The sequence below is a fragment of the Macrotis lagotis genome, chromosome 5 (assembly GCF_037893015.1).
Source record: "Macrotis lagotis isolate mMagLag1 chromosome 5, bilby.v1.9.chrom.fasta, whole genome shotgun sequence".
Lineage (NCBI taxonomy): Eukaryota > Metazoa > Chordata > Mammalia > Peramelemorphia > Peramelidae > Macrotis > Macrotis lagotis.
The window spans coordinates 61155747-61177609 of record NC_133662.1 but is presented as its reverse complement, the minus strand read 5'-3'; positions in this window follow the sequence as shown (position 1 = coordinate 61177609).

The following is a 21863-nucleotide window of genomic DNA, read 5'->3' as shown; positions in this document are numbered from 1 at the left end:
TTTTATTCATTCATCTATTCTCATTCATTCATTCAAGATGAATTCAAGCTCTAAAAGGTCACACCCTGGAATTGAAGCTATAAAGATTTCAAATATAGGTTCAGAGATGGAGTTAATCTCCAAGAACAGTATATAACTGAATCAGAAAGACTCATCATCAGACTAGTCACAAAATGAGACTTTCAACTTCATCCTTTTAACAACTGTCTATTAAGCCATTAAGGAATTGTATTCTATCAGTAGGAAGGGTATCCATGTGGACAGATCATTTATTAAAGAAATATCTAACAATTGAATGAGTTTTATTAAGATCATAGCATCTTAAAATTTAGAGTTGGAAGGGAAGTTAGTCATTAACTTCATTTCTTCATTAGACATATGAAGAAAATGAATTCTAAAAGTTCTTTCTTTTTAAAAATTTACTTATTTATTTACACATTCACACTAAAATAGTCTTGTTGTAAGAGTAAATATAATCCCCCATCCCACAAAAATAGAAAAACTTCATGTAAAATGAGAGAAAAAGAAAAAGCAAATTGTACTTCAATCTCTGTTCAAATACCATCATGCAATAGATTGCATTCTTTATCATAATTTCATCAGAGAAGTTGCTTCAGTATTTTTCCCCACAGTTGCTATTGCCAATTGTATTTTCCTCCATCCATTCCTCTTCACTTTCATTTATTCTATTTTTCTCTTTCTTTACACTTCATCCTTCCTTAAAAGTGTGTTGTGGGTAGCTAAGTGGTGCAGCATACAAAGAACTGACCCTGGAGCCAGGAGAACCCAAGCCAAAATTCCACTTCAGACACCCAAGAACTATCCATCCGTGAGGACCCAGGCAGGCCACCCAACCCAACCACTTTGCAAAAAACAAAGTGTGCTGTATCTGACTACCTTCTCCCATGATCTTCCCTCTTCTCTATCTCCTACATTTCCCACTCTCTTCCCCTGTCCCCTTTCTCCCATCCCCTTACCTTCACTTTTTCCTCTGGGGTAAAATAGATTTCTATAACTTATTAAGTGTGTATGTTGTTTCTTCTCTGAATCCATTCTGATGAGAATGAAGGCTCATACATTCCCCCTCACGTTACCCCCCTTCCACTCCAATTGCAAAAGCTTTTTCTTGACTCTTACTTGAAACATCTTAGCCCATTCCACCTCTCATTTCCCTTTCTCCCCAGATTATTCCCTTTTCACTCATTGATTCCATCTTTATAATATATTATACTTTCTTATTCAGCTCTCTCCTGTTCTTTGTCAATATATACTCCTTCTAACTTCTCTATTAATTGAAATGGTTCATTTGAGTTATCAATAACATCTTCCCATGCAGGAATACAAGCAGTTCAATATTGTTAAATTGTCAGAATTTACCCTTCTCATCCACCCCCTCTATGCTTTGCCTCAGTCCTGTACTTGGAGAACAACTGTTCTGTTCAGCTCTGGTCATTTCAACAGGTAGGTCTGAAATTCCCCTATTTCTCTGAGTATCCATCTGTTCCCCCTAGAAAAAGATGTTCACGTTTACTGGGTAGTATAGTCCAAGCTCTTTTGATTTACAGTATATCATTTTCCAAGTCCTACAAGCCCTTAATGTAGACACTGCTAAGTCCTGTGTAATTCTGACTGTGGCACCATGACATTTAAATTGTTTCTTTCAGGATACTTGTATTATTTTCTCTTTGACTTGGGAGTTCTGGAATTTGGCTATTATATTGCTGGGGATTATTTTGGGAGGTTTTCTTTCAGGAGGTGATCAGTAGATTCCCTCTGCTTCTAGGATATCAGGGCAATTTTCCTGAGAAATTCTTTAAAAATGAAGTCATGGCTCTTTTTCCTGATCAAGACATTCAGGTAACCCAATAATTTTTAAATCGTCTCTTCTGGATCTGTTTTCCAGGTCAGGTGTTTTTCCAATGAGATATTTCACATTTTCTTCTAATTTTTAATTCTTTTGGTTTTGTTAAACTGATTTTTCACAAAGTCATCAGCTTCCTTTAACTCCATTCTACATTTGAAGTTGTTTTCTTATCTCCTTTTCTAACTGGTCAGTTCTGCTTTTTAAGGCATTCTTCTCCTCATTAACCTTTTGGCCTACTTTTTCCATTTGACCTAACTGGTTTTTAACATGTTATTTTCTTCAATTTTTTTTTATAACTCCTTGACCAAGTTGCTGGCTTGGATTTCATGATTCTCATTTCTCTTCCCAATTTTTCCTCTACCTCCCTTACTTGATTTTCAAAATATTTTTTTGAGCTCATCCATAGCCTGAAACCAAATCCTATTTTTCTTGGAGGCTTTGGATACAGAGGCTTGGACTTTGTCATCTTCTGAATGTGTGCTTTGATCCTCCATGGGACCAAAGTAATTATCTATGATTACATTCTTTTTCTATTCACTCATTTCCTTAGTCTATGCCCTGGTTTAGAGGTGCTTCCCAAGTTTTTGAGGCACCCCTGCTATTGAAACACCCCTGCAAGGATCTTAGTTCCTTCAAAATTTCATGAGAGTTTCTAAATGCTCTCCTGAACTGTGCTCTGGTCTTTGGAGGACCACAAGCACTCCCCTCTGTCCTGTAACTGTGAGAAGGGTCCCTGGTTTGCTGTGGCAATGGGGGAGGAGGTTCACACAAAGCACCAGAGTCCTGCCCTAGGGATAGTAGGGAGACCTCAACAGTCTCCCCCACCTCTTTACCTTCCCTGGCCTGAGAATTCTGGGAGCAGCTGGGAGCAGACTCCCTACTGCAAGCCTGTTTCTGTTTCACAGACAGGGGCTATGCTGAGGGCCATGCTGGCCTGGACTGTGTGATCATTCTGGCAGCAGTTTCCCCCTGATCTTCCCAATTTAATGGTCCCTGGTTAGGTAAGTCTGGAAACCCTCTGTCCCAAGCCCAGGTGCTCCCTGGGCTGTTCCTTGGAGGATGGAGCTCATTCACTCTGTAGTGAGACCTTAGTTGCATTGCCATCCTTCAGTCCCCAGTGGAACAGAGCCTTCCCACACATCTTCCAAGTTACCTTGGACTGGAGAATTGATTTGCTGTGTCTTTCTGTGAATTCTATCTCTCTAAAATTTGGTTTGTCATAATATTTAAGTTTTTGGAGTATTTTGGAAGAGACCTTCTGGAAATTCCTGCCTTCATGCTGCCATCTTGTTTCCTCCATACTTTTCTCGAATACAATTATACAGTAAATAGGATATGCGTATCTTTTTTGATCATAAATCCCTAGGACGAGAAGTATTCAAGTAAAGTCTAGATGATCACCTGTTAGTGACTTAAACAAGAATTAACAGATGGATTTTGATTACCATTGAATCAGAAAATCAAAATTTGAGAGTTGGATTAACTATCTAATCCAACCTATAAATGAAAGGTATCCCTAAGAAATTATATCCAAAAAGTGAATATTCAGTCTGAAGTTGAAACTCTCTCAGCATAGGATGGTCATAACCTCTCAAAAAATCTCATTTCACCTTAGGACAATGTTAATCATTAGGAAAATTATACTGTTATCAAATCTAAATTGATTTCTTGAAACTTTCACCAATTGCACTGGATTTGTCAGGTTTCTGGATCACATATCACTGAAACAAACAAGTCTAAACCTTCCTATAAGTGACAATTCTTTATATATTTGGAGACTATGATATGATATCTCCCATAGAGATATCTTTTCTCCATACTAAAAATTCCCCATTCCATCAATTTATCCTCATATACCAGAGACTCGAGATTCTTGACTATACTGATTGCCCTTCTCTGGATTCTTTCTAACTTTTCAAAATCCTTCTTAAACTATAATGTCAGGAATCATATACAATACTTTAAATGAGATCTGATATTGGACAGAGTACTGTGACATTACTAAGTTCTCTGAAAATTGCCCCTTCTTGCTGAATTTCAAGAATTACAAGAATTTCTTGTTGATTGTCAAAATATAAACTCTGACAGATGAATACTTTGATACTTTAAAAGGAGAAAAAAAGCTTTGGACTATATATACACATATATATGTAAATTATATGATTATTAAAAAACAGGATTTGGACAGTTTTGGAGATAAACTTTTTCAAAGTATATACATGAGGACTTGAATCTTTTACAATGAAGTTGTGATGCCCCTCAAACAAAGAAAACATTTTTTTCTTTAAAGAAGTAGAGAAGTACCTTTTATTTGTTAGAAACTAGAAAATATGAGTGTAAATATTTCAATGTCACCCAAGGAATGAATGATCTGCAAAGTATGATGTATATCTCCGCTAATTTGTATATACACTTAAGTACTGATTACTACAAATAATGAATTCTCTGAAGTAGTCACATTATTTGAATTTGCACTACATATTTCCATTTAGGCTGGAACTAATTGTCATGTTATATTATTATAACTTCAAGTCATGTAAATTTATGAGAATACTTCATAGGATACATTATTCATTTTAATCAAGGACTAGTGACTGTATGTGTTATGAAGAGTGTAAATTTTCTTTAAAAGTGAAATAATAAAAACATTTGAAGCCAGCTATAATTTTAAGAGGACTAAATCTGAAAAAGAGGAAAAATTAAAATTTGAAAAGCTTTATTCTACATAAAAGATTAGTCTTTGAGAGTTAGAAGACTCTCATTTAAACTATCAAAGCAAAAACAGCAAAAGGAAAGGAAGAAGACACTGCAGAAAAGAACTGATGACAAAGGGTAGGAATCAAATTGAAAAAAAAAATCTACTTTGTGAACACCAAAAACTAGAAATTAGAAGCAATTAACTACCAGAAGATGTTCAGTAAGAGATTCCTTATTTAGAGGAAGAATAATTAACTTCATTGGCCAAGAGTTCCAGTGACTACCACTGTCCTTCACAGACTCCTAGAGCTATATAAAGGTGAAGCTTTGCCCACTGTTAGTTTGTAAAGGACAAGCATGAAATATTTGCAGCTGCTTTCATGTCCTGGTAAGGGACACTGTTGATAAGAGCTCTATTTTGATTGGATACATTAGTACTAGACGAACTGGTATGTATAATCTCAGATAGCCAGTTTAATGAACATAGTAGTTATGTTCTAATGTCTAAATGTCTCTTTAAAGCTGATGGTCAATTAAAAGTCTGTGGGGAAAAAAAATGTTCAAATAGAGAGATTTACCTCACTGGAGAGTACTGAGAAGTAACAGTTAAGTGAGAAGAGAAGCAATTTCACAGGACACAGATGTTCCTGAATGAACTAATTTCATTGAAAGACAAAATCTAAATAAATACATAAATAAAATTTTAAAAAACAAAGATGAAATGTAACATTGCAGGTTACCCTAAACCTCATATGTTTTCTATGCCAGATTCCTATAAGTGTGTATACCAACTGTATTCTCTATTACCTGAATAGTAAAGAATGTTCTGGGTTAAATGTGTATTATAGTATTTCACTACTCTCTATTATCTGTTGTTTGGAGATTGTCTTCTCTTTTTGGAAGATTAGAACATTTGCCCTTATATAATCTCACTGCTTTCCATGTTTTTCCAATACTATGACCAGTGGATCAGCAGTTATATGTGTTGGTCCTCTCAGCACAAGGTGATAGATTCATTTATGGAAGCTAGGTTCTCTCTGCTATATCCTTAGTTACTTTTACATAGAAAATAAAAATTAAGCAGCTTTGAATTCCATCTGTTGTTACAATTATATATCATAATCTATGTCATTATCATTCTCAATGTATTATTAAAGTATTCATGACAAGCAAGGTAGGTCCTCTCCCTTCTTTGGTCTTCCATTTTCTCCCAATATAACTTTTTAAGATTTTTACTCTTAGATTCTCTCTCCAAATCATTGGGCCCTTCAGTTCTTCTGATACTGATTTGACAAGACCATGTCACGTCCTTAGAAGCTTGGGTCTCATTTTCATATTCTCTACAATTGTTTTTTGTTTTTAATCTAAATTAGTTGATGAATTTCCCTGTGGATTCAAATCAATTCTTTCACACAAATCCTAAATTTCCTCATTACATTTTTTAAAAACTCTTTGTATCTACAGAATTTTCATTTTTGAGTATTTCCCATCCATCCTGGTCTAATTTAGAGAACTTGATTCATAAATATCATACCAAGCTTTTCTAAGAATTCTATGAAATTTGTTTTCCTGATCCCTAGACTACCTGTCAGATTATGCCCAGATTTCCTCTCCTCTATTATACATTCTATGATGGGGTAATTACTTTTCCTACACTTCATCATTTACATCCCAGAAATTAGTTCCTGTTAGGACCTTCCCAATTCAAAATGAATTTTTTTCTTTTTGGAAAAATCATTTTGAAGGATAAAATTGTCAATAACTTGTCAAAGAGATATGGGAGGGAGAGAATGTCTGGCTTATGACCGGGTTTCCAAATTCATTTCTATTTCCACTTTCTGTCCAGATGGTCTAGTATACTCCAAGATCTAAATCACCTTTTGGGTTTTTTTTCATTTTTTAATATTTACTTAAATATTTTCTATCCTGCTTGCCCTCTTTGTTTCCTAGATTTCCTCATATGAATATTTCTTCTTAACATACAATACTATCCTTCCCATGGGACAGCTAGGTGGCAAAGGAGATGGAGTGCTGGGCCTGGAAACAGGAAGACTCATCTCTCTGAGCTCAAATCTGGTCTCAGACAAGCCACTTAACCCTGTTTAACTCAATTTCCTCATCTGCAAAATGAGCTGGAGAAGGAAATGGCAAACCACTCCAGTATCTTTGCCAAGAAAACCCAAAATGGGGACATGAAGAGTCAGATATGACTGAAAATGAAACATTCCTTTTACTATACAAGTGACTAGGACATCATAAGGTCTTTATTTTTTTTTAGGGTTTTTTGCAAGGCAAATGGGGTTAAGGGGCTTGCCCAAAGCCACACAGCTAGATAATTATTAAGTGTCTGAGACCGGATTTGAACCCAGGTACTCCTGACTCCAAGACTGGTGCTTTATCCACTACGCCACCTAGCCATCCCAACAAACAACTTTATAATTTTTTTTCGGTTTTTTGCAAGGCAAATGGGGTTAAGTGGCTTGCCCAAGGCCACACAACTAGGTCATTATTAAGTGTCTGAGACCGGATTTGAACCCAGGTACTCCTGACTCCAGGGCTGGTGCTTTATCCACTACGCCACCTAGCTGCCCCATCATAAGGTCTTAACAAATGTTTCCTCTTGGTGAATGAAAAATACTCATCCATATTCAAGTCATGGATTTTATTCCATATTTTCCCCAAAATAAGACCAAGTCTTATATTAATTTTTGCTCCAAAAGATTCATTAGGGCTTATTTTCATGGAATAGTTGGAGACAGACAGTCATTCCTGCAGGAATCATTATTTGATCAATTCTTCTCCCTGCAAGGAAATCCTTCATGTCTTTAGTGTAGTAAGTACTGACTGAATCCCAGACTAGTAGACCTTTTTGGCTAGCTCACAAAGCAAGTGGCAGTTTTAAATTGACCCACTTCCTTATAACTGATGGTGTACTTCAGGCTTTTTCTTTTTCAAATATATAAATGCCTAAAATATGTTCAATCTTGTCTTTCTTATCCTTAATGGTGATTAGAACTAGTACTTCCTTTCCATCTAGATGTTATCAAGTGCCCACATTATTTGTGCATTGTGTCTGCACATTGTGTACTCCAAATGATCACTTGGCAATAAGTTTCGAGTTCATCTATTTACACAGTAGATTACCTCTCATCCAAAGGTACCTGCTTAGGTATTAACAAATATATAATTATGATTGATATTATCATTTATTTTAATTATTAATGTTAATAACATTATTTATCTATATTGAATTATATATTAATATTATTATTTTATACTTCAATTCATCCATCAAATGTTGCAATAGACATACTAAATACATACATATGGCTGATGATCTTAACTGGGGCTTATTTTAGGGGTAGGGCTTGTATTGCTAGAATCCTGAAAAATCATACTAGAACTTATTTTCCACTTAGGTCTTATTTTTTTCAGGGAAAACAATACTCCCAAGCCTCAGTGATCTCTCTGAAGTTAAATTTCTCTCATTCATCAATACCTCTAGTTATACTTGTTTGTTATCTAAACATTGGGCACTTGCGTAGAAACTCTCAGGGCTATGGGTTTTACTCCTAGATCATTTTTTTAATTTTTTTTCTTCTGTAAAATTCTGAGTGTTCCAGTTACTCTTACTTCTTTGTGGCTTCTCTCTAAAGTATCTATATCAGAGAATAAACACAAAAATAAGCAGACTTCTTCCTCACTTATCCTTTTGTTTAATACTTTTAGATTATTCTTTGCTGCAAATAATTTTTACCACCCTCTGTCTGATGTTCTCCTCTGTCCAAGAATCTCAATTCTATAAAACAGCTCACCAGGAACTTAATTCCATACTCAGATCCCACCTTCTTAGCTAACTAACTTCCCAAGTTAATATTTTTTTCTCTTTTATACCTCTTGCCTACAGCGTTCCCCTGTCCCTTCAATATCTTATTCAAGATTTCATCATCGTCATGCTTTTTAGATTCTTTCTGGAAGTAGCATGAATCACTAGGAAAGGGGAGCTGTGTCATCTATATTTCTTAGAGGATTCTGTTATATCTTGGTTACATACCAGAAAAACAAGAGACCTCCTACCTTTCCTATTTTCTTTCATTTGATTGTCACCCTCTACCACTCAGGTACTCTGCAGTCCTGTAACCCTGCCTTTCTGGTTGTTCCTCCTACAAGATATACCATCTTCAGACTCCATGCATTTTCTTTTTTCTTTTTTTTTTAGGTTTTTTTTCCTAGGCAAATGGGGTAAAGTGGTTTGCCCAAGGCCATACAGCTAGGTAATTATTAAGTGTCTGAGACCAGATTTGAACCCAGGTACTCCTGACTCCAGGGCCAGTGCTTTATCCACTATACCACCTAGCCACCCCTTAGGTTTTTTGTTTTTTGGTTTTTTTGCAAGGCAATGGGGCTAAGTGGCTTGTCCAAGGCCACACAACTAGGTAATTATTAAGTGTCTGAGGTCATATTTGTACTCAGGTACTCCTGACTCCAGAGCCAGTGCTCTATCACCTGCACCACCTAACTGCCCCAACTCCATGCATTTTCACTGGTGTTCCTCCATACCTAGAATGCTCTCCCTCCTGTCTGTTTCCTGTATTCTTCAAGTTATTTCATATCTCAATTAAAACTCCATTTTTATGAGAATTATTTCATGATTCCCCCTTAATGGTAATGCCATTCCTCTGTTGATTATATCTAATATATTCTGCAAGCATCTCTGTTATATGTAGCTGCTCCCAATTAGACTGTGGGGGTCCCTAAATGCAGGAATTGTTTTTGCTTTCTTTATATCCCTATCCTAATCACAGAATCTGGTACATCATAGGTACTTAATAATTATTTGTTGACTCGACTTGAAACATGATCTTCTACTAGTCGTTGCTTCCCCCCCTGTCATTTCAGGATCTTTTAGGTTGAAAGAGAACATGGAGGTACTTGGATAATTTAAAGGATAATGGTGAGGGAAACATTTGGTCATCAGTTTCAACAGAATTCACCAAATTGAGGTAGCTTGGCCTAGTTAATAGATAAATGATCTTGGAGCCAGGAAGATCTGGATTTAAGGGGCTGCTAGGTTGCTCAGTGGATAAAGCACTGGCCCTGGAGTCAGGAGTACCTGAGTTCAAATCCGGTCTCAGACACTTAATAATTACCTAGCTGTGTGGCCTTGGACAAGTCACTTAACCCCATTTGCCTTGCAAAAAACCTAAAAAAAAGATCTGGAATTAAATTCTGCCTTTGCCATATACTGGCTATATGACCATGGGCAAATCACTTAATTTCTCAATACTCTAATTAACTATATCACACTATAAGTTTCAGAGAAAACAATCTGCATTATAGACAGTGCTTCCTTATTGGGTTCAAATGCTAAATATATGTTTCCCTAAAACCTCTTTTTACAGAGAATTCACAAAAGGCAAGTGCCCCCATGGAAGTTAGAAGAAGCCCTACAAGGACACTCTCAAGGTCTCTCTGGCAAACTTTGGAATTTCTTGCATGACCACCCAGTATGACATGCCCACATCAAAAAAGACATTGTGTTTATTGAGTTAAGTAGAATTGCAGTAGTTCAAAAGAAACATGAGATGTTCAAACTAAGAGACAAATGTTCGTTTGAACTATTTCTGCCTTCCTTACAGTAGAGTTCCTGATCTCATAACAATCTAACCAGCCACAATCAGATAGGCTGTAACATTATTCCAACATAGTGATGTCATTTTGGTTCTCTTCAAGAACAAAGGACAACAACCATTGGGGGAGTTCCAATACCAATGAAATCACAGCCAAGTCCTAATTTTTATTCTCTCCTGGTCCTTCTTTTCTGTCTATTCTTTCTCTAGGGACTCCTCTCAATTTTCTAAGGTTCCAACTTAAAATGAGCATCCTCTCTGTCTCTTTTCTTCCTGACTTGGACTCTAAGGAAAGATAAAGAAAATGAAACTGAAGAAACTCGAAAAAACATTAAACAGAGTTTTCCCCCAAGACACAGTTGCTGCATGTACATGTGGAGATGATTGTGTACTTCCCTTTTCCCCAACTCCCAAAGTCTTCACATGATGGATGCTTGTAAGCACTTCTCTATCAAGGTCTCCATTCGTGACAGTCTTTTGTTTTCCCATGAAAATATTAAGTCACATTACAGAACTGGGACTGGGAGAGGTTTGGTTCAAGCTATTTCCAACATTATTGAAGATTTAATCTGTACTTTTCCTATAGATTTTTTTAGTAGTTATAGAGATAAGTATTGCATATATGATTTCAGTGATTTTAGAAAACTACCAGATGAGGATGCATACAATATATATAGTCTTAAAGAATTTTCTAGGTAACTGAAAGTTTAATTGACTTTTCCAGTCACACAACCAATTTCTATGGAGGTGGTGGATTTTGAATCCAGACCTGCCTGGTTTTGAGGTGAGCTCTATGTCATGAAGCTTTAGAAAATAGAATTTCATTTAATTACTGATAAAATGCATACTTTGGGTCATATTGAAGAAAGATCAAGGATTCTAGTAGAAAAAAAGGCACACAGGGGCAGTTAGGTGGCACAGTGGATAGAGCTCTGGAGTCAGGGGTACCTGCATTCAAATCTGACCTCAGAGACTTAATAATTACCTAGCTGTGTGGCCTTGGGTAAGCCACTTAACCCCATTGCCTTGCAAAAAACCAAAAACAAAATAAAACAAAAAAAAAGGCACAAGGGGATCAGAAAACTATGGGCTATTATTGCATTCTCCTTATTACTAGACTTCAGATAGAAATCAAGGAAAGCATCAGGAGAAAGATAAAGAGATTTGGAAAGCCAGGGACAGCTGAAGGCATTCTTTCATATGCTTCAACTGATACGTCAAGCTTAAAGAGCCACCCAGTGGCTGATATAGATATAGTGTCCAAGGAGCTGTTCAACTTATTAACTGAAACACTTCAGTAGGAGGTGGGTAGAGCAAGAGGAAGCTCAAACTTGAAGTGAGGATTTATGCTTAACAAAATTGCAACATAGCATGGTAGATTGACTGGGTTCTGAGTCAGGAGATGCTGAAATTAATTCCCAAATTGGCTGTGACTCTGGAAAAGTGAATTAATCTCTCATTGTGTCCAGACAATTCTATAAGACCATAAGTTCCAGAATACTCATTACGAGTTTCCTACACAATGAAATACATGTCCCCTATATATTCTATAATTATACTTCACATGTAATAAAGGTTTGGAAGTAGTTTGCCTTCAAGTATTTCTCCAACTCTAACAAGTTATAATTAGTCACTAGGCACATGATTTTGGTCAAATCACTTAATTTTTTTGAGATGTCATCCTTTAAGTGGGTGTCCTGCTCACATAGGTCATCTATGTACACATGGGTTGCCTAAATGTAGTTTACAGGGATGTCAAAATAAATATCTCTTGAATATTGCCCCCCCCTTCTGGAAGAGAAACTGTTTCTTGCCTGGAAGGGAACAAGAAATTGAAGCCACAAGATTGGCCACTCTGCTCTCCTCCAGAAGGGCATACCAGGTTACAATTATATCTGTCCTCTTCTTTAAATATTAGGGTAGTGAAAGTGTTTTTCATTCTTAAGCTCAAAACATTACCATGGTTGCTAACCCTCAAAGGATAAGAGTACCTTAAGCTTATTTTGAAAAGCTTGACTCCCTTCCCATCAAAAGTTGGTACATCTAAGCCTATTACAAAGTGAATTGCAAATAAATCATTTATTCAAGCAGATGTTGTATGTTTAGAATATATGGTTATTGTGGGTATCATGTTATCATGTTGTATGATTAGAATATATCAGACAAAATACCCAATGAATGAACTCTCTCTCTCTAGAGTTCCCAATCTAACTCAAGGATAAATCCCTTGAAGTCTTTAAGAGAAACGATTTAGAAATTAGTAACACAATGAGACACCAGCTCACATTTGTCTGTCTCTTAGCAAAGATTTTTTTTTACTCTCTCCAGATACCTCTCTGTGAAAAGAATCTGAAAACATGCATGCATATCCTCTCTTAAAACTGGAAGCAGGAAGGTTTCACCTCTCCCAAGTTTGCACCAACTTGACTCTCCATGCACATACGCAGAATCTTTTACCAATGCAATAGGTTTAACCCTGGCTTACCATAGAATTTATGGAGATGCAAGGGACATTATGTTTCACAAAGTACAAGTCTCTCATTTTGTAGAAAAGGAAACTGGGACTAGAAAGAGAAAGCAGGGTGTCCAATGTGCTCATCCAGATAGATAAACAGCAAACAACATTCAAATCCAGATCCTTAAAGAGATCATCTTCTTATCTCATTGAACTTGCTGAAGAAGAGCAGGAGACTGATGACATAGGATTGGCCATTATGCTCTTCTTTCCAGAGAGAGAACAGCAGACTACAATTGTTCTATCTTCCTCCCTAAATAATGTTAGTGCAATGGTCATCTTTACAATAATCATCTCTTCACCATACAGCCTATATAGAATCATCATATTCATCTCCCTGCTATCACAACTTTGGACTCTATTCCAGGTTCCCTGACTCTGATACTTGGGGTTTTTACCTTATCTTGCCAGAACCATGGCCCATCTTGAGCTGCCCTCTTCCTTTCCAACTTCCTTTAATGTGTTGCTTTCCCCTCATTAGAATTCAAACTCCTTGAGGGCACTGACTTGCTTGTTTGTATTTGTATCCCATGGCTAATAAGTTTTCTATCACCATCAATCTACAACTTCAAATCAAGTGCCAGTGTTTAGCACAATATACATCGCAATGCATGGCAAGTGGTTAATAAATGTTTGTTGACTGATGCTTTTTCTACTTCATCACATTTTCTTCCTGTCCTCATCTATAAAAATGGCAATAAAATCCCCTTTTCAATATACATGACAGGGTCATTGTAAGGAGCAAATGAGATAATGCCAGTGAAAATGTTTTGAAAATTATAAAGCAGTGGATTGCTATGATCAGGAGCTCCATGTTCTCAGTTAGTCTCCTGTGCTCTGTTTGGCATCCAGCCTAAACTCTAAACAGCCATGTTCCAGGCCCCAAGAATATTCTTGCCTGACATCATTGAAATAGGCTAATGTCTCTTATATTTCCTCTTAATATCCCCCCATTAACTTGTTGTCTGGGACTACAGTTTCCAGAAATAGCAGGATTTACCTTCTTAAAGTTTTCTTTGGCAGTTTTAACTAAGGTAGATTTTTTTTTTAAAATATGCTGCTAAACCAATCAATGCAGAATTGCTTATCCTCTCCATTCCTGCAAATCTTGGGGTGAGAGTTAAGGAGGAAGTACCCTCTCTTCTTTTCTCTCAGTTTCCCCTATCAGTTTTTCCAGACAAATATCCAGACATTTCCTCCAGGGTGGGAGGAAGGAAAGAGAAGTCACTTCACCAATAAACTGGTCAGCGCACACACACACACACACACAAATCCTCCTCCATGTTTTGGAGTAGAATTATAGCAATAAATCTCTTCTCAATCCCAGACATGTCAAACATCTATGGGAGCCACATTGTTATTTTCCTGTGTACTCAAAGGAGGACTATAAACCATTAACAGTATCAATGTTTATTTTTGCTTTAAGGGGAAAAAAATAAAGATTGGTTTACAAATAATGACATAGTCTACTTTCTGTCATTGTGGTAGAGAAACAGAGACATCCAGTGGCCTAAATGGCTTTCCATAGACTCACAGGAAATGTGAGTAGCAGAGCATCAGCAGAACAGCAGATGGAAAAGACATCTTGGCTTATTCACCTCCAAATTTTCTTGGCCCAGGATTCTCCCCCACCACGGACTTCCAGTTTTGTCCAGTACTGTCTCGACTTCTGGAAAGAACAGGACTATCGCCATCACACTGGAAAATTGATTTCACTTATTAATAGAAACTATTGTCATAGGGTTTTTTATTGTTATTTTCTGTTCTTTCGCTTGTTTGTTTACTTGTTTAAAAGTTTACTTCTGGGATGGAAAAATTCCACTTCTACCACCCACTACCTGGGGGGGGGGGAGGCATGTTGGCATTTGAGATCCTTTCCACCTTTCAATCAATGATTCTAGGGGCATAGTCATTTTGGGAAAGGAAATAGAAAATGTTAGTAACCATGTGAAAATATGTTGAAATTCATGAATAATATTTCTAATATTCTAATGGACTCATGATCTCAAAATATGGGTATTCCTTCAAATGATGTAGATTGTGAACCATAAGGGGAGAGAGTGATGAATAATAGAGGTACAGCATAGAGATTTGAAAATAGCCAGGTGCCTTAATACAAGTTAATCTCTCACCATCTAAGAACTATTGATCCCTGCTTCTGCTCTTCTGATTTCTGGGATCTACATCCCCACTATCAAGGCTCTTTCTCCTTCTATCAGTCATGACCCTATTTCATATTGACCTAACTTCCATCATGGCTTCATGACTTATCTTTTAACAACTACTCCTGTCAGATGTTCTCAACACTGCCCTACTTGTGAAAACATCCTACTTCTTCCTAGAAGCTGTCTTCCTATGTCAAGGTCAAGAGTAAAACTTGTTAACTACCTATTTCCCTTCCCCAGTATCTCCTACATTTTGGGTGCAGTCAAGGCTGGGGCTACATACGTGCATATGGTCTTCCTCAAGAGGAAATATATCTTTAATGAATTCTTGTTGATTAATTGAATGAGTAATAGATGACTACTCCATAACCATTTTTTTAACTTTGACAAATGCCTTGCCACTAGAACCAGAGATCTTAACCTGGAGATACTAACCCTTTCACTTCTGAAACTTCCATCTTAGGGCTTCTTGCCCTAATTAGTTGTGATATCACCTGACCCACTATTTCATTCAAGGTCCACTAATAATGTCTCATTTTCTTTACTGTTAGCCTAATTATAGACAACTTAAACAACCACCTTGTGGCTTCCTCCTGTTCCAGTTGGAAAATTATGATTAAATCAACTTTGCCATTTTTACTGGAAAGTATATATCAATCTACTTGGTCCCACTTACCATCCCTGTTACTTTCTTTTTTTTAAAATGCTAGTTATCTTTTTTTAGGATTTTTTTTTTATTTTGCAAGGCCAATGGGGTTAAGTGGCTTGCCCAAGGCCACCCAGCTAGGTAATTATTAAGTGTCTGAGACCAGATTTGAACCCAGGTACTCCTGACTCCAAGGCCAGTGCTTTATCCACTACGCCACCTAGCCGCCCCCACTGTTACTTTCTAAACCATAGTGACACCTGGTCACCACTCTCCAATTTGTGTTGTCTCCTTCTATTAGAATTGAATCTTCTGATCAGAAGGGAAGATGTGGAGCCAAGATAGTGGAATAAAGAAAGGTACTCTCTGGAATACTCCCCCAAATCCCTCTCAACACCTTTAAATAACAAGCAATTCCTGAAGCAACAGAAGCCACAAAAGGAAAAGGTGAAATAATTTTCCAGTCAGACAACTTAGAAAGTTAGTAGGAAAGGACTGCCTCACCCAGAAGAGAGTGGAGCACAGTCCAATTTAGGCTGTACCACCACAGACCCAGGCCAAGTAAACCAGGAACAAGCCTTGGGAGTCACTTTCCAGTGACTGCTTCTGAGTTTTCAGTCCACAGACAATGAAAAGGGTAGAACAATTGATCAGCAGGAGATTATGGGGGTCTCTTTGCTGGCACTGGGAGCAAGACTCAGTTACTTTGTCCATACTCAGATCTAGGTGGCAGTCCTGGGAGGCAATTCCAGGGCAAGGAGGAACACTAGCATAATAGTGTTTGCAATCAGCAGGGACCTTTGTCACAGTTCCAGGGCAGAAAAGCATGTTAATGATTCCTCATAGACAAGAGCACAGTTAAGTTAGTGGATGCCTCTCATTAGATCATACCACCTTATAGGAATTGAAAACAGCTGCACAAAAACCCTGAAGTTTGGGAAAGTGTGACTTTCTCCCTGGAAGTAGAACCTCTCTTTAACAAATTTAAAATAAAAATAAATAGACTGGAAAAATGAGCAAACAACAGAAAAAAATTCTGATCATAGAAATTTGCATTGGTTAAAAAAAAAGAACAAACACATACTCAGAAGACTAGAACAAAGTCAAAACTCATGTATCCAAAGCTTCCAAGGAAAATATGAATTTGTCTCAAACTATGGAAGGGCTCAAAAAAGAACTTGAAAAATCAAGTAAGAGAGGTAGAGGAAAAACTGGGAAGAGAAATGAGAGTAAGAAAATCATGAAAAATGAATCAACAGCTTGGTGAAGGAAACATAAAAAAATACTGAAAAAATAATACCTTATAAAGTAGACTTGGCCAATGTAAAAGACATAAAAAATAACTCACCAAATGAAAAAAGAGGCACACAGATGCACTGAGAAGACATAAAAGTTCACCAAAGAAAATAATGTACCCAAAAGTAGAATTGGGTAGAAGCTAATGAATTTATGAGAAATCAAGGTATCTTTTGAGAAACTAAAAAGGGAAATTGTCCAGATATTCTAGAACCAAAGGGCAGAATAGAAATGTAAAGCATCCACCAATCATCGCCTAGTAGAGATCTCAAAATGAAAATTTCCAAGAATATTATAATGAAATTCCAGACTTCCTAAGTCAGAGAAAAATATTGCAATCAGCTAAACACAATTCAAGTATTTTGGGGTCACAATCAGAACAACACAATATGTAGCAGTTTCTACATTAAAGAATCTGGAATATGATATTCTGAAGGGCAAAGGAGCTAGGATTACAATCAAAAATTACCTGCCCAGCAAAACTGAGTATAATCCTTCAAAGGGAAAAATGGATATTCAATGAAATAGAGGAATTTCAAGCATTCTTGATGAAAGACCAGAGATAAATAGAAAATGTGACTTTCAAATACAAACTCAAGAGAAGCATAAAAAGGTAAATAGAAAAGATAAATAATAAAGAACTGGATGATGTTAAATTGTTTATATTCCTATTCATGGAGAGGATATTTGTCATTCATAAGAACTTTCTCATTGGCCCCTCTCCCCTTGAGAGAGGTGTGCTATTTATTAAGATGTCAATTAAAAAAACATTTTAATCACACTGGACTAAGTATTCACGAGCCATTTATAGCAATTTGGGATCTCATCCGTGATATAATGTAAACCTCTCTTTGATATTTTCCTGGAAGAACACAAGAAAATAAGGTGTGCAAATGGCTTGATTTCAATCACACTTTCTTGGTGCTCTCTGGGGGGCAAATAGCTCAAAGATTCCTGGGAAAATTGACCTGGGTTTTGAAACTGAGAGTGATTAAAATGTCTGGGGGTAAGAAGGTGATCTCCAGGGTGGGGTGGTAGCCAGAACCACCCTAACTGTCTGAGAAGTCCTCCAGGTGAGAGATCTGTCCTGAAGAAAAGGCCAGAGGATAACAGGATGCCTGAAGGGAGAGAGGGGTATTAGGGTCCCTCTCCAGGAATTTCCCACAAATCTTAAAGCCCACTATGAGGAAGATAGATTGCTGACAGACTTGGGGGGCAAGGGAGCTTTGTGGTCAGTAGCCAGAAGCCAGAAGTTGGAAGGAAGGAAGTCAATTGGATCCAGTATGGTGTATGAGTGAGTTTGAATTTTCCCCAGGGTGAGGGTGTTTCATGTGTTCATATGTTCTAAGTCCTGTCTTATATAAATGGTCTGGGTTAGTTACTTCTAGGTCTGGGGACTCAGTCTAAGTTTTAAAATATGGGGAAGTTAGGAGTTGGGCCAAGGAGTTTCAGATGATGGGGGAGGAAGAAGTAGGTCTGCAGCATCCCCCTCATGGAGCTCAGCCCCCTCTCTTGATGAACCAGCACTGCACTGGTATGTGAAATTAGAGAGAGAAGGGGGAGGTGGAGAACTCTTAAAGAGAAAACACTGTAGTTCGGGGAGAGTTTAGGAGAGAAAAAACTTTTAAGGGAAAGATTGAGAAGTTCTAGGAGGGGAGATTTCTTATTCTTATGACTGTCCTGGGAAAGATCCTCTGTTTTCTCCCTGGGATGGAGGATGTGGGTGATGGGTTAGACATGTGGTAGTCTTGATCCCATCTGTCATCTTGTTAAGATAAGTACTCTGAGTTCAGCTGAGGAGGACCCTGCCCATGGGGGGGGGGGGAGGCAGAGACTTCAAGTGCTTAAGCCTTAAAGGGAAAGACCCAACAACAAATGAGGTAGTGTCTGGTTGAGAAAGGAAGAAAATATAAAAACCATGGGTTGGGAGACACCTTTATTGAAAGGAAATCATGTTTAATGAATGTCTCTACTCTGGCCACATGGCCTAAAAGTTTTGACTCTCACTCCATTTTTAAGGGTGACCACATTTCGGAACTAGAGTTTTGGGAAATACTCTGAGGGTTTTAAAAGAGAGGAATTAGTATTGTTACATTTTGACAAAATTTGTTTGGGAGAAATTTAATAATCTAGATAAAGTGTGGGGGATTTTAAATTCTGTTGTAATACCTTTGAATTAAAGGAAAGTGGTATTGTATTACTAAGAAGAAAATACATAATTATGTTATCAGGTATATTAACTAACTTCTTTTGGGAAAAAGAAAACACAGGAGTTGTGAAGGGCATTTATGGAGAGAATTTATTAACTCTAATTTCTTTTTATGTTAAACCTAATAACCATAACAATTTTATTTTTATTTTCAATGGAGTTTTTGGAATGTGAGTGCTGGATTCTCTGTACAATGTACTCTAAAGCTTTTATCAAACTAAAATGTTGGGAAATTTAGTTATATAATTGATAGCAATATAAATGAACTGAGGTTTCATCTGATGATTTAGTCCTTTGCCATTGGATTAACCATGGCAAAGACAAGAACTACATTGAGGTTTTAAATGTATCATAAGTATGAGACTAGATTCTTGGAGGATCTGGATACAACTGATGTGAGGGGTTCTAACTGATGACTGCACAAATAGCAATTGTGTGGTTCCACTGTAAGATAACTCATTGATGAATAAGATGTGCTTATCAGTTATGTGATATACTTTTATCAACTTAGTTATTTGGTTATAAAAAAAGAACTTTCTCTTTATTAGAACAGCTAGAAAGAAACAAATAAAATTAAGTGATGGAGAGAGGAATGCACTGGAATAAAAGAAAAGGGAAAGGTAGAAAGGGGCAAATTATCTTACATAAAAGAGTCAAAAAAAAGTTACTACAGTATAGAAGAAGATGAGGGAAATGAGTGGAAATGAGTGAAACTTACTCTTATCAGAATTGAGCTAAAGAGGGAATAACATACACACTCAACTGAGTATAGATATCTCTCTTACCCTATAAGAAAGTAGGAAGGGAAAGGGTTAAGTGGGGGGGGATGTTGATAGAAAAGAGAGCAGATTGGGGGAGGCAGTAGTCAGAAGCAAAACACTGTTGAGAAGAGACAGGGTAAAAAGGAAAAAAGAGAATACAATAAACAAAGGAGGAGGTAGAGAGGAGAAAAATGCAGAAATCAAAACTATGAAAAAATTGTTCTAAATTACTATAGATTGAAAAAATGCAAATTAAAATAATTCTGAGGTACTCTCTCATGCTTATTAGATTGGCTAATAGGTAAGAAAAGGAAAAATGACAAATGTTGGAAGGGATATGGGAAAAAAATGAATTAATTAATGTCCTCTTGGTAAAATTGTGAAGTGATTCAACCATTCTGTAGAGCAAATTGGAACTATGCCCAAAGGGCATGTATATCCTTTGGCCTAGGAATACCACTAATAGGTCTGTATCCTTTTAAAAAATGACCTATAAGCACAAAAATATTTCTAGAAGTTCTTTTCTTTTAGCAGAGAACTGGAAATAGAGGATATGTCCATCAATTAGGGAATGGTTGAACAAATTGTGATTGAGAATTGTTCTATAAGAAATGATGAACAGGATACTTTCAGAAAAAACCTGGAAATGTTTATAGAAGCTGATGCAAAGTGACATATACAATATATGAAATAACAATAGTATTGTAAGATAATTATTCTCATAAATACAATGAGCCAAGACAACACTGAAGGACTTAAGATGAAAAATTCTATTCATCCCCAAAGAAGGAATTGATGTCTGAATACAGATTGAAGTATTTTTTTACTTAATTTTCCTTGAGTCTTTTTGTCTATTTTCTTTCACAACATAACTAATATAGTAATATGTTTTAAATGACTACACATGTATAACCTATATTTCATTGCTTGCTTTCCAAATGAGAGGGATAGGGGAAATAAGGAAATGAGAGAATTCAGAACTCAAAGTTTTAGAAGCAAATGTTAAAAATAACTTTTAGCTGTAATTGGGGAAAATAAAATATTAAACAAAAAATAAAATAGATAAAAATAAAACTAACAGAAGGGTTTGAGGAAAAGACTGAACCTTCTTAAAGACAGGGAATAACTGCTTTTGTATGGCTATCCTCAGTGCTTGACAAATAGTGAATACTTAATAAATGCCTTTGTATTCATCCATATATTACCTCCTGGATAATAATAATAAGGGTATATGTGTAAAATACTAGACCCTGAGAAAGACCAAAAGGGAAATTGCACAATAATTCATATGGAGAAAAACTAAGAAGAGAATCACTGGGGAAAAAATCACTATTTCAAGCTAAGACACCAGAAGAAGACATAGGAGAAAGAATCTGCCAAGCATGTTAGCACCACCTTGGTCACCATCTTCCCTCAGATCCTGATGGACAAAGACAAGGAACTTGAAGTCAAGAGCTTTCTTAAGAGCAATGCTTCCAGCCCAACCCCTGGGAAGAAACCCCCGTGGACATATAGCCTAGCTACAATTCCTACAGGGGCACAGCCACAGCTACTGAAGACCCACTGACAGATGGTTCATCCACACAAACTGACATTATTATCAGTAAAAATTACAATAAAGAAGAGGCATTGCATCTACTTTGTCACTGCATCCCAAGGACCATGGTGGCTTTTCCACCCAACTTGCAACTGAAACTTTCCAAATGCATTCTCTCCAGCAGGAGAGTACATGAATTCCTTTGAGAGAAGAAACTGTCTTGCTTTTTTCCATTTGTATCCCCAGGTCTAATATGTTGATTTTTGCATATAGTTTATGTTTAACAATGTTTTTAATTTGTTAACTCATTCATTCATTTTTGATAAGTAAATCACACTAGAAATCTGAACCCAAGAAATCACATTGAATCTTACAGGTATCATTCATATTTGTTAAGATGGTATTTACACTCATAATAAAGATTTTCAAGGGTATACCTTTTTTCCAAACAAGGAGAAAGATAAAAAGAGTTGGAGTATTAATATATTATAATCATAATGAGGAGAATCTGGGTGAAGATTAGTAGAAGAAGAAGAAGAAGCA